This window comes from Camelus bactrianus, chromosome 5 (assembly GCF_048773025.1).
Source record: "Camelus bactrianus isolate YW-2024 breed Bactrian camel chromosome 5, ASM4877302v1, whole genome shotgun sequence".
In the NCBI taxonomy this organism is placed as follows: domain Eukaryota; kingdom Metazoa; phylum Chordata; class Mammalia; order Artiodactyla; family Camelidae; genus Camelus; species Camelus bactrianus.
Genome location: NC_133543.1, coordinates 95,828,009 through 95,840,137, shown reverse-complemented (window position 1 = coordinate 95,840,137; position 12,129 = coordinate 95,828,009).

Sequence of the window (12,129 nt, the reverse complement as noted above, 5' to 3'; positions counted from 1 at the left end):
AAGCTTTATATGGAAGAGCAAATATGTATGGCAGACATATGAAAAGACATTCAAACTCATCAGTGATCTAAGCAATGCAAGTCAAGATCACAATCAGATATTATTTTGCATTCATAAGACTGACAAATATTTACAACCCTGACAATGTTGATATAGAAATGAAGCAATGAAAACACATGTACTCTTATGGAATTTGTAATTAGTACAACCACTTTGGAAAACAACTCATTTTCCATTTTGTAGACATGACAATATGTATATTTATGATCCAGGAAGTTCCTATCCTAAGGATATGTCTGCATATGTGCACCATAAGAAGGGTACAAGAATATTCCAAATGCCTAACAAGAAAAAAGCCCAAAAGGGAAAATAATCAAGTAGATTTTTGTATAATCACTATGGAGTATTATATAGCAGTGAAAATGAATGGGTTTCAGCTACAAATGACTTATATATATTTTAGAAATATCACACTAAGTTAAAAATACAAATCTTGAGAGACTATCACTCTTACAAAAAAGAAAAATTATTATTGTATTGTTAGATATAATTACATATATCGTAAACTTATTTTTAAAAGAAGGGAAATGATAAACACAAAATGAAAGATAATGGTTACATCTGAGAAAGAGGCAGGGGGATAAGATGAGGAACCCATGCACAGATGAAAGACGTTCAGGGATATAAATTACATAATTATAAGGAAAGAAACTTATTTAAGAAACCTACATGTCAGATTCCCATTCCTGAACATAGAAAATCGAACTAGTAGCTCATTCTCCTTAGGCAAACTGGGAAACTCAGCTAACATTGTAAAAATAAATTTATCCCTTAAAGTAGACATATCTTACTAGCCTCATGTTTCACCATATGACATAACGGTATAAAAATGCCAATAAATTCAGGAAAAAAAAGACTTTCTTCCCAGAAAACCTGCTTAAAATGGTAGCATTTTCCTGGTGTTTTAGTTGGCTTTTTAATGGAAGGCTACGTGATTTCAAAGGGCAGTTAGTCCACTAAAAGTACGCTGGCTCAGGGTTGTCATTATAAATGATTGTTTTAGAATATGTGCGTCGTGATGAAAGTCAAATACACAGAAAAATATGTGATGACTCACTGGGTTAGCTAGACACATCTGTCACTGAAATAATAGAGCATGGCAAGATAGAGATTTTTTAAAGATAAAATAAAACTTTCTATGACCGTAAACAGGAATGTGTTTAGAATGCAACTGAATTGTCCAGCTTTCTATGAGCAAATCTATTCAAGCAGCCTATAAATCATTTCTCAGGTTCAGGATAAGCATTAAAAATCTTGGGCTGCAGAAGGAGGATGGGAGCAAGAGCATAAGAACCTCCTTGTTGGGAATCACTGGTTAATCTGTCTCCTCTGTATTTCGCTCATATTTAGGTCAATGCTTTTTCTCCTGTTTTTGCTCAGAATATCATAGGGAATTATCCTTTATCTACCCGACCTGGCATCATGGCTAGCCTTCTTCCAAAAAATATTTATTCTAAATCATTTAGTGAAAATCTAGGCAGATATTTTAGTAGGCAATAAGCATTAAAAAAGCATTATTTGTCTCAAAAAAAAGTACAAAACTCTGAACAAAATCAGAAGTAATTTTAAAACAGTTAATTTCTTTCTAATATAAATTTCTAAAATTAAGATTAAACTATTGGAAGCTGACTGTGCCATATGTGTAATATATATTATATAAATGAATGAAATCTTTTCTAAATTATCAATGTATTGGCTTGTTGAGATTATGAATTATCAGTAGTTTGGCTTGTTGTGTGCTCAATGCTAGTAAAAAATAATCCATAATTTGTGATTAAAATCTCAATGGAAAATACATAGATTTCCTCCGAGTTCCTTTACAAGTCAGCAGGTTATGGGTGTTCGCAAATTTCATAGGTCAAATCATGCAGCCACGGACGTAGAGACCTCAGTGTGAGACGTTATTGACGCTGGGCGCTCTGTATATTCTTGTCTTTTATCTATGAAACAACTATTAGAGGTCATCATTATTAATCCCACTTTAAAGACTGGGAAGTCCATGCTCAGAGAGGTAAGCAGTTTATATGTACAGAGTTGATGAGCATAAATATGTGGATTCCTGTGGCTTCGTCACCAGTTGTGGGTTCTGGCCAGCAAAGTCCCACGGAGACGGAATGAATTACTCAAGACTCTGGGGAAAAGTCAAGAGAGCAAGAGGGAGTCAGGAGCCAACTCCACAAGCCTCTCAAATCTCTCATATTTATTGAGTACAGTCAAAGCAGGAATTTAGGGAAGGACAGGGTGGAATCACAATGAATACAAAGGCTTTGTTTACTGTTGGTGTTTGGCTTAAGGTCAGAAGACCCTTTTTGGTGAATCATAATCGTGTTGAGCCTTTCAGCTTATCAGGGCGGAAGGTCTGAGAATCAGCTGCCTGACAAGATTTTTCTTGAACTCAGGCGGCTGTGCCTGTCTCAGGTTGCCCCCTCAGGGGATCTTACCCGTCATTGGCTAACCAGCCTTCTCACCTCTGAGTCTGCAGCTTCTTACCATTCCAGCCCAAGGCTGTTTTGGGGATAGAAGACTAACAGCAGGCACGCCCAGCGTTTGTTTATAGCCGGGGGGGGGGGGGGGGGGGGGGGGGGGGGGGGGGGGGCCTCGGTCATTGCTAAAACCTCAAGGCAGTTACTAAGCATATCTTCTTTAAGGAGATAGGCAGCTGGGATCTGTTACAATTTGTTAACCCAATCATGGGCTCCCACAGATTCAAAACAAGATTGACCTTATTTCAAGGTCCATGTTTCTTGCTCCAAACTCAGACTGTCAACTTTACACATTCTTACCCAACTCAAGTACCCAAAGGACTCATTTCTGACTTTGCCCATTCTCTGTTTATTACATTTATTTGTCCCATAAACACTTATTAAGTATTTTCTCTCCATACATCACCATGCCTTGGACTGAGTAAAAAGAACTACAGACTGTAGAGTCTTTAGGATTAGAGAGTGTTTATGATCAGCTGTTGGGAAATCCCTGCAGGAGGGAGACACTTGTGAATGTAATTGTGCAGAGACCACTGACTGTGGCTGCCAAGAAGGCCTCAGAGAACTGGCTGTAGGTTATCCTCTGGGCAGTAGAATAGCTGTGAATAATGACTGCAGCTACAAATAAGCAATGACCAACTGGTAAGAGGGGAAAAGGCAGGTGCTGATTCTGGAGTTATAAAGGTTGGCTGTGGGATCAGAGCTCTGCCATTCATGAGCTGTGCAGACTAGAACAATTTCCATGTTTGTTTCTTTAGCTGTAGAACAGGGCAATAATAATTCACAATTTCTTGTAAAAATTAGAAGAAAACATATGAAGTGCCAGACATACAGAAGATACTTAAACACTACTGTTGCTACTCCCTAAACTTAACAGTCACACACCTAAAATGTACTCTGATGTAGCAGAACATCACCGTCTGCTCAGTTAAAGGAAAAAAAATTATACTCCGATAAGGCAGGTATCAATACAGAATTTTCGTTTGGGCAAATGTAGACATAAAGTGAATTTAAGTTATAAATCAATGTTTCCTGAATTTCTATCTTTTACATGCTGAAAAACACAATAGATAGATTTGAAGTTGGTTATTGTCTTTTGAGAAATGTAAGGGCTCACGTAAGTGGATTTTGCTCCCATATTCTGTTAGTCATTAGTCACCATCGGGTCACCTTTAAACTGTGATGTGGAGCTGAGGCCTCCCTCTTTGGTCTTGCCAGGAATTCTCACAATTGGATTCTCACTGAAATCACCCACAGAGCTTTAAACACTACTAGCGGCCAGGTCCTCATTCCGGGAGATTCTTATTTAATGGTCTGAGATCTCAACTTCAGAATTTTTAAAGCAATTCTACCACCTAGCCCATCCTTAAATAGCTTCCTGATACACCTGCCATTCACTAATCAAAATTCCAACTGTGGCTTCGAGTAGAAGAGGAAATAATGAACTGTATAGTATAACTGAGGAAGTTTGCAGAACGTAGCACAAAAAGAGAGAAGGGAAAAAGAAGGGCAAGATTAAGAAACAAGAAGGATAAAGTGACAGGTTTGACATGCTCTATGTTTCAGAACAAAAAGAAAAAGATGTTGGGGTAGGCATCGAGATAGCTAAGAATTGTTCTTTCATAAAGGAAAATTAAAAATCTACAATTTTAAGAAGCACATTAAGTTGGGCTGGGGAAGATGCTGAAAACAACAGGATACACTATATCCCAAAGGGATGAAGATTTAGATAATAGGTGGAAATTTTAAAAATACAGTTGATGCACAATATTATGTTAGTTTCCAATGTGCTAAATAGGGATGGAAAATGTTTGTAATTTAGTTACAGACAGTTAAAATACCATTAAATGCGGTAACAGAAAAAGATAGCATCTATACCAGCCACTACATTAGATATTTATATTTTCACATCTGTTAAAAAACAATGTAGTATTATCATTATTATCCCCATTTACAGTTGAAAGCACTTAAGCAACGTTAAATTTAAGTAATAGAGGCTGAACATAGCAGAGGCATAATTTGAACTTAGATATATTTGGCTTCTGTGGCAAATGAGCCAAAGAATTAACTTTCCTCTGAGTCAGTGAGTGGACAATGTCCTTTGCGAGATCACTGGTTACATAAAACAAAGAGAAATTGGATTTCTCTTTAAGTCACCTGTGCAATTGTCTGCTAAGCCAGTGGGAAAGCAAACTTCTGCTCTTCTTGGCGTGTATGCTGATCTCACGCATGACTGCTTAAAAGCTCTTACATGGAAGAGCTCACATCAGGCAAATGATTTTAGGACAGAATAAAATTAAGACTGCGTATTTTACTCTGCTTATTTACTCGAAAGTCATATAACATTTAGGAAACACATGTGGGTTTTATTATGATTTTTTTGGCGATTTCTGTAAGGGAGGTGAGATGTAGTAAAATGGTCTCATTTTAACAGACCAAAAGGATTTGAAAGTAAAGTGTGAAAAAATAGTCTCAATAACAACAACAAAAAACAATTCAGTCTGTAGCAGGACATGTGAGAATGGTTTTATTTATTTAGTTAGTTAATTATTTAGTTGGTTTTGAGAATTGATTGGATGTGGACAGTTTGCATTTTTGTAGTCCTGAAAACTGGACTGCATGCATAAATGCTTTTGTACGTGCTAAAGTCAATTATGCATGTTGACATTTCCTGACAATAGCAGTTGCTATTTATGTGTGTGTTCAGAATGGACAAACAGGCCAACCACAGTCAATGATAGGCATGGAAAATTTGCCCTTGGTAGCCTAGCTAGCTATGAGATTTCCCTCACAATGAAGGTGTCTCTGCCTGGTTTCTTTGGGTATGGAAGTAACCTGGTGCTTTTGCCTCTTCTGTATCACCTGTCCCAGGTATGCCGCATCACGCAGCCCAGAGGGCAACATTCACAGTTGCATTGCTCTCCAGGGGTGCCATTTATATAAACGATCATGGGGAAGGTTCTTCCTACCATTGTGCCACTTTGGGACCCTGACCAGGCCTCCTGCTTTCCTTCCCAGCCTCTTCTGACACCACGCAGGGTGTCTGCGCAGTCACCGCACTGGCCTCCTTTCAGCCCCCAGTGGGCCTCGCTTGCTCTGCCCTAGAGCTCTGCACTTAAGCCCTCCCGCATTTACTCAGCACAAATCTTAAAAGTGCTTTCCACGTGCTCTGTTCCATATCAGACACTAGTGCAACACATGGATGACGTTGAGAAGAATTGCTCACTTCTCGCTTGCATGGCAACAGCGTTGTCGCCATAGGCAAATGATACAGCCCCAAAACAAACATAATCAGGATCCAAATAAAACTAAGCATCAAATACACACAAAATGGAACATTGTGTATATTATTTTATTATATTTTCACCCGTGTTCGCTGAAGAGAAAAAAACGCTTGAGGGAAGAGTGTGTTTGGTCCTCAGGACTTTGAGTATTTAGTAACAGAAAGCCTTTTTGAACTGGTTTAGCAGAAAGAGGGTGACAGGGAAATACGTGTAGAACTGGGAAATCCAAAGGTTGTATCTGAGACCTAACAAATCCAGGAGCCCAAAGATTATATTCTGAGCTTTCCCCCGACACTGTTTTTCTTATTCCTCCATTCCTTCTTGGATTGGCTCTTCTTTGCTTGTTGATGCTATTCCTCCCTGCTTCAGACAGGCTTTTGCTTTTTTGGAGGTCATGATCTACATCTTTAGAGGCTGTGATCCAAAAGGAAGTGAGAGTCTGTGTCTCACCAACCGTGTAGCAAACGTACGGACAGACTCCGTTGGCTTCCGTGTTTAACCAGGCTTGGAGCACGTGTACATACCCCTAGACTGCGGCACTCTGAAAGCACTACAACTGACAGCTCCACCAGGATAACATGAGATGGGGGATGAGCGGCTTCCCTTCAGAAAGTGAATGTTCTCATCACAAGTGGGAGAAATGATAGACCATACTCGGCAGCCAAAACTATAGCTACCTGTCTTTATTTTGATTACTCTCAAAATGGAATTGATGTCAAGGATTTGGGAGCGGGTTATTCCAGGGAACACAAATGAGGAATTGTAGAAAGTAGGAGAGGGAAGGGAGAAAAACCAATAAAGGATGAATTCATGAGAAGGTTCCTGCTATGAGTGATTCTTGCTACACCCACTTAGAACCCTCCAGAAACCAGAGGGAGTTTTTTTTTTTTTTTTTTTTTTTCAGAATTTGCCACTGGAAGATTAAAAAAAAAGTGGGGTCATTTATGTACGGAAAACAATCCCCTCCTCTTTGGCTGAAAGTTGTCCCTTCAAGGGCTTTAACTCTTCCTGCTTCCAGGGGAACAAGAAAGCTCTCAGGCAGAGGACAAGAGAGATGCTGGCCCCCGAAGTGATCGGTTGCTGCATGCCAGGAATGACCAGGAGGAGCATGCCACCTGGCCTAGGTGATATGGAATGAGGCATCAGCAGGGCTCAATACACTATAACAAGCCACTATGATATTATTATTAGAAATAGTCATTGGTGTGAGTACTTTGGAAAGCATTATGGCATTATCTCCTAAAGTTGAATATTCATACACCTAAGGCCAACAAATTCACTCCTAGAACTATCCCAAGAGAAATTCTTGCACAAGAAAATAGAGGAGTCAATAAAAGTATATCAATAGCATTATTTTCCACAATAAAAACCTGGAGATAACCCAAGTGTTCATCCAAAGAGAGCAAATTAATAAACTATTCATACAATAGAATACTATATAATGGTCAAAATTAATGAACTATATATAACAACATGCAACAACATGGAACAATCTTAGAAGAGTAAAAGTGAGTTAAAAAAAAAAGAATCTGAAAAGATCAAAAGATTACATACCACATACCATTTTTATAAATTAAAAACAATTAAAATAAAATATATTTACTTTTTAAGAATCACAGATAGATGTACTAAACCTAGACAAAAATAGAAGCAAAGGAATGATGGATAAGAGGCTTAAGATGGTTTTCATTATCAGGTGGGTGGGGGCAGGATGGAGTAGCAGGTTAGAATTTAAAAGTAACTGACCAAATAAATACAAGGGGGCCATATGTTGACCAAATGAAGAGAGCGTATCATGTCTATGGAATTTATGATTACCCCAATTCTGTGTACCTCAATTCCAAAGAAGGAAGAAAAAACAAAAATTATGGTCCTTGTGAGGGCAGAGGGAACTAAGACTCTAAACAAAGAAATGGCGTAGGGCATTCCAAACTGAGGACAATGTAAGATGTCGAGGATGGTTCTTCTGGAGCCTCTACTGTACTATTACCAGCTAGCTTTTTTTGTTCTCAGTGCCTAGAATGTACCTGACACCCTTATAGATGTGTTTACATGCATTATTTTATTTAATACTTGCTACTTGATACATATCACTCTTTCCATTGGACAGACAAGAAAACTGACATTCAAAGAGTTTATTTTTTCTAAGGATCCAGCCCAAAATGTAGCAGAGATGGCATTTAGGAGCAGGCAGAATAGCCATGCCTGGGAAACCTTTAGGCAGGTAAAACAGGAGTCTTATAAAGGGATTGCTGCAAGAGAACAAAAGGGATTGCTGCAAGAGAACAAAAGGCATTGCATTAGTCAGAGTCTCAGTGAGAGACAGAAAATATTTTCAGTTAAGATTATGGCTCAGTCTTAATGAATTGAATAGAGTATTAAAAGAGTTATGAGAAAGATGAAGGAAACCAACATAGGATTCTGAGTTTCTCTGGCACTAGCAAACTTTACCCCTAGAGGAAGCAAGGGGAGGAAACTCTAACAGGAGCCGGAGCCTTAGCAGTGCAGGGCCACCTGATCGGTGTTGCAGTCAAAGAGAGATAGCGACCACCACACCAGGCAGATGTACTCCAATTCCAGCTCCTACACTCTGATCTCCAGCATTTTCTATTGGCTGAACACAATGTGAAGCAGGGTCATGCGATCTGGATAAGGGAGTATGTTGGGGTCAGTCCTCTCAGGGCGCTGACCAGGGCAGAGAATAATGGAGAATGGATCTCAGGGAGAGAGGACAAATATTGAGAGTAAACAGCACAGGCACCTTTAAAAAGTTGTCAAAGACTGATCATGGTTAGAGAATCCTTATGGGATAACCATTATATAAATACATAATGTTCACCCACGTATCAGTCATTGGTCAATCAAGCTTGCTCCCTCCCTCCTTTCTTTCTTCCAGGCACACACATAATTATGGTCCATTGTTTGAAATACGTACTCAGTTTATGACACACATTAAGCAATACTTTCCCATTTTGCTTTTAATTAAAGATCTAGAAAGCTATTTAAGTTCTCTGTTTATCTTGATGTTAGGCAACCATACGACGTGGAATTAAGAATGGGAAGACTAACTTTTGACTCAACATTATTGATGTATTTTAATTTTTTACATTTATTTTATGCTTCATGTAGGAAGAATGATTGATATGTGATTAGATAATACTTTGCAACCCTAGGAAATAGCACAGTTGTGTATCATTTTATTGAATAATCGTAATTCATAGGAAAGGCCTGCATAGTTTTTTCATTCACTGTGTGCATCCCTGCTGTGTTGTAACTTTCTTCTCCATCTCTACCTGAGGTGTCCTATGGCTTTTTGATTACTTTAAGTGATGGTAGTCTCATTTTTGTGATAATGCCAACTTTCAGATATAAAAGGTGCATTCATCTAAATCAAAGCTTCACTTGCACATCTAACCTAAATCTTGCACCCACCTCCTGCTCAAGCCCAACCCTGCATGGGGACCAGTAGTGGACTGAGGCACTGGAATACTTTGATTAAGGAGATGGGAACTGTATGCCCAGTACACAGGCAATAATACAACAAATGAAAAGGCAGTGTTTTTTTTTTTTCTATCAAAAATCATCATTAATAGTCAATTTTAAACAATGTAAATAATGAAATACTCCTCTTCCAAAAAAATCTATTGTATAATCCAACTTGTAAACAGTGGCCAGAGTCACTGCTGAGAGCTAATAGTACACATATAAGCTTCAAATGAGCACGTTTGTCTTACTTTCCTTTAACAAATACAGTATCCATAAATGTAGTATTTTATGTGAAGCTAATTTGGGAAACTTCCAGCTATGGAGTCTCCCCCAGTACACACAATCTCAGTGACACACATTCATTTCAAGAGTAAGTTAGTGAAGTTCTGTAATCGTTCCAGCTTGAGGAGGCACATTCCATGTCTCCAAACCCTACGTACTCTTGGGTGTGAGCAGGAAATTCAGAATAAACAATACAGTTTTTCTTTTCTGAGTTATTTTATTTCTGATGTCAAGTTTTAGATGAGCCTAATCAAACACAAATTTTCAAACGTCAAGAATCAAACTTGAACAATGTACAGCAAGACAATGGGCTTTAAAATTGTTCCTTGTGAAGAATGTCATTGACTCTGCAACAGTAAGATATAAGGAAATAAAATTTATATAGAGAAAAAAAGTCAGAAAGAATGTCAGGAGAAATGACAGGAGGTGGTGACCTTGCATTGCCATAGATACCAAAAAGGCAGTGTCTGAATGCCTTGATCATTTTCACCAGGAAATGAACACTTGCTCTAAATCAATGAATCAAGTAAAGTCATTTAGCCATTTATTCTAATTTTTGCAGAAGAAAGAACACGTGAAAGTTCCTCCCAAATTTAACAGACCTGTGTGATGAACTTCCTGGTGAAGATAATTTAGTATTAGTAAATTAATGATTTAATAATTTTATGTTTCCCTAATGTCATCAAATCCCATGTAAATATTGTCAGTAGGTTATAAGTATAAGTAAAACCTCTAGAAAAAGTTATCTTTCACTTCCATATAAAACCAAATTTATATCCCTTTTCTAGGAAGGAAGAAAGAGGGACTTTTGGGAATCAGAGGAACAGCTCTCTTTGAAGTTATCTGAATGTTAGGAACTCTGGCCAAGGAGTTAGAACTGGGAGACTTGCAACCGTGACTAAAGCCATCTCAGCTCTCAAAGTTCAGTTCAAGGAGGACACTGAATTTAGAGAATGGCTTCCTTGACTCCACCACAAGGGCTTCTGACAAGGAATTTGTGTAGGTCTGGAAGCCACAGAAGAGTACGCAGGTTCACGGCACAGGAGACCGTAATGACATTGTTAGTGATTTCACACAAAGTTTTCCTACACTTGCAAACATGTTATAATCACATTAAATATTACATCCAGAGCAATCACTCATTATGTCCTACGTTCAGTGCAGCCCACTAGTGGATCTGACCGTTCATGCCCCCTGGGGATTCCAGGGCTGCAGTTAATTTTTGAAACATTTTATAAAGTTGCTGAATCTTTTTAATCTTTAAAATACTGATCTCTGTTTATTTCACTAGGAATAATTTATTCCTGTGTCTTTTTTTTACCGCCAAATACAATTTGAAAGAAACCCTTAGCTACAGCTGCCTTTTAAAAATGTATAAAATTGTGTATTAAGGTTTGCATGTCAATCACAAATTGCTTCTAGAAAACAGTGGGAACATTTATCCATTTCTTCTGATTTCCTTCTCTATAAACTGAGAAGCATCCCTATTACCCAGAAAAGATCTAGCAGAAGTGCCCATGCTTAGCCGTGATACAAGCAAACCTGCCATGTGGAGCAGGGTTGTTTGTATGCTGGTTTTCCAACAACTAAGTACAGAGTAAGAAGTTATATCATTGTTGGCTCAACAGACCACCATCTGTGCTGAAAACTATTTGATATTGGTCAGCAGATCGTGCTCCTAAGACATCCTATTGGTGTCATCATAATATTAGGAGTATCTCAGACAGCTATTGAAAAATCTGAAACTTCATTCAATATGAGGGTGGGTCATTTAGGTGGGATCCACTTGCCTCATGGAAATCAGCCTCCTGTGTCTTCTTGTTCTTTAGCCCTAGAAGACAGTTTGATGCCCTGGCAAGTATTGCTTTGTTAAAAAGAATCTCAATCTAGGATTTTACAGGTTGTTCTCTGAAGCAAAACTGGGTTGTGAGTTAGCGAAAGAAAGGAGTTTACAAATATGCTAGAGCTGACATTGGCCTTCAGGGTTCCAATCGGGGACGCTGGGCTTAATGATTCCCATGGGTGCATTTTCACATCTTCAGTAAACAGAAAGCCTTAGTTAAAATGCTCCCTAGTCAACGCTTAGCCTAACAAGAGTTTCTGTTTGAGCAAATTAGAGTGACATCTCCAGACCTCTATTTCCATGTTTTCTTGCTATTCATGGAGATTAACTCTTGCATTTTGTAAAGAATTCTGGCATGATTAGTCAGAGGATGTTTTAAAGTGTCAAAAGGGGTGACTGACAAGCACTGTTCACTTAAAGTCTCCCCTTCATCAACCTCCAGCCCCCAACAAAAGACATGATTGCAAAAGTGAACACTTACTGGCCATGTGATATTCCCCTGAGAGTAAATTTGGTTTGGTTAAATGCTGAAAGTTTTGCAAAATAAAATATTTTTATAAATTAGGCTGGAACTCTTTCAAGGACAGGGTTTTTGGAAAGGTCTCTCATGTTTCCAGATTTGAAGGACTGGGAAAATCTGCACAGACAGAGCTCTGCGTCCATGTGAAACAATGCGTTACACTCTTCCCTC